The sequence below is a fragment of the Arachis duranensis genome, chromosome 4, assembly GCF_000817695.3.
Source record: "Arachis duranensis cultivar V14167 chromosome 4, aradu.V14167.gnm2.J7QH, whole genome shotgun sequence".
In the NCBI taxonomy this organism is placed as follows: Eukaryota; Viridiplantae; Streptophyta; class Magnoliopsida; order Fabales; family Fabaceae; genus Arachis; species Arachis duranensis.
The window spans coordinates 78635192-78637747 of record NC_029775.3 but is presented as its reverse complement, the minus strand read 5'-3'; positions in this window follow the sequence as shown (position 1 = coordinate 78637747).

Genomic DNA, 2556 nt, shown 5'->3' with positions numbered 1-2556 from the left:
ACCACTCAAAGTTTCATGACTGAAACAAGGTCCTCCATTAGAAACTTGGAGGCACAAGTGGGTCAGCTGAGCAAGAAAATTACTGAACTCCCTCCTAGTACTCTTCCAAGCAATACAGAAGAGAATCCAAAAGGAGAATGCAAGGTCATCAACATGGCCGAACTAGGAGAGGAGGAAGAGGCAGTGAACGCCACTGAGGAAGACCTCAATGGACGTCCACTGGCCTCCAATGAGTTCCCTAATGAGGAACCATGGGAATCTGAGTCTCACACTGAGACCATAGAGATTCCATTGGATTTACTTCTGCCAATCATGAGCTCTGATGAGTATTCTTCCTCTGAAGAGGATGAATATGTCACTGAAGAGCAAGTTGCTAAATACCTTAGAGCAATCATGAAGCTAAATGACAAGTCATTTGGTAATGAGACTTGGGAGGATGAACCCCCTTTGCTCACCAAAGAACTGGATGACTTGTCTAGGCAAAAATTACCTCAAAAGAGACAAGATCCTGGGAAGTTTTCAATACCTTGTACCATAGGCACCATGACCTTTAAGAAGGCTCTGTATGACCTAGGGTCAAGTATAAACCTCATGCCTCTCTCTGAAATGGAGGAGCTAGGGATCTTTGTGGTGCAAGCTGCAAGAATCTCACTAGAGATGGCAGACAATTCAAGAAAACAAGCTTATGGACTTGTAGAGGATGTTTTGGTAAAGATTGAAGACCATTACATCCCTGCTGATTTCATAGTCCTAGAGACTGGGAAGTGCATGGATGAATCCATCATCCTTGGCAAACCCTTTCTAGCCACAGAAAAGGCTGTGATTGATGTTGACAGAGGAGAATTGCTCATTCAAGTGAATGAAGAATCCCTTGTATTTAAGGCTCAAGGATACCCCTCTATCACCATGGAGAGAAAGCATGAAGAGCTTCTCTCAAAACAGAGTCAAACAGAGCCCCCACAGTTAAACTCTAAGTTTGGTGTTGGGAGGCCACAACCAAATTCTAAGTTTGGTGTTGAACCCCCACATTCAAACTCTAGGTTTGGTGTTGGGAGGTTCCAACATTGCTCTGAGTATCTGAGAGGCTCCATGAGAGCCGACTGTCAAGCTATTGACATTAAAGAAGCGCTTATTGGGAGGCAACCCAATGTTATCTTTAATCTATTTTCCTTTGTTATTTTATGTTTTCTGTAGGTTGATGATCATGGGAAGTCACAAAATCAATTAAAAAAGCAAAAACAGAATGAAAAAACAGAAAGAAAAATAGCACACCATGGAGGAAGACCTTGCTGGCGTTTAAACGCCAATAAGAGCAGCAAATGGGCATTTAACGCCCAGTCTGGCACCATTCTGGGCGTTTAACGGCAGAAAGGGGCACCAGACTGGCGTTAAACACCAGGAAAGGGCAAGAAGTTGGCGTTAAATGCCAGAAATGGGCACCAGCCCGGCGTTTAACGCCAGAATTGGCACAGAGAGCATTTTTGCTCGCCACTTGGTGCAGGGATGACTTTTCCTTGACACCTCAGGATCTGTGGACCCTACAGGATCCCCACCTTCCCCACCACCCTCTCTCTGCTTCTTTACCCATTCACCAATCACGTCAACCACTCTTCCCCAAAAACCCCTCACCTATCAAATCTCATCTTTCTCTTCACCACTCACATCCATCCTTCATAAAACCTCACCTATCTCACCATTCAAATTCAAACCACTTTCCCTCCCAAACCCACCCATTCATAACTGAACCCTACCCCCTCTCCACCACTATATAAACCCATCTTCACTCCTTCATTTTCACACAACCTAAACACTACTTCTCCCCCTTTGGCCGAACCACAAAGCCATCTCCATCTCTTCTATTTCTTCTTCTTCTACTCTCTTCTTTCTTCTTTGGCTTGAGGATGAGCAAACCTTTTAAGTTTGGTGTGGTAAAAGCATTGCTTTTTTTTCCATAATGATGAGCGGATAATTTGTACGCTTTTTGGCATTGTTTTTAGTATGTTTTTAGTATGATCTAGTTAGTTTTTAGTATATTTTTATTAGTTTTTAGTTAAAATTCACTTTTTTGGACTTCAATATGAGTTTGTGTGTTTTACTGTGATTTCAGGTATTTTCTGGCTGAAATTGAGGGACCTGAGCAAAAATCTGATTCAGAGACTAAAAAGGACTGCAGATGCTGTTGGATTCTGACCTCCCTGGACTCGAAGTGGATTTTCTGGAGCTACAGAAATCCAATTGGCACGATCTCAACGGCGTTGGAAAGTAGACATCCTGGGCTTTCCAGCAATATATGATAGTCCATACGTTGCTCAAGATTTGATGGCCCAAACCGGCGTTCAAAGTCACCCTCAGAAATCCCAGCGTTAAACGCCGGAACTGGCACCAAAATGGGAGTTAAACGCCCAAACTGGCACTAAAGCTGGCGTTTAACTCCAAGAGGAGTCTCTACACGAAAATGCTTCATTGCTCAGCGCAAGAACACACCAAGTGGGCCCGGAAGTGGATTTTTATATCTTTTACTCATCTCTGTACACCCTAGGCTACTAGTTCTCTATA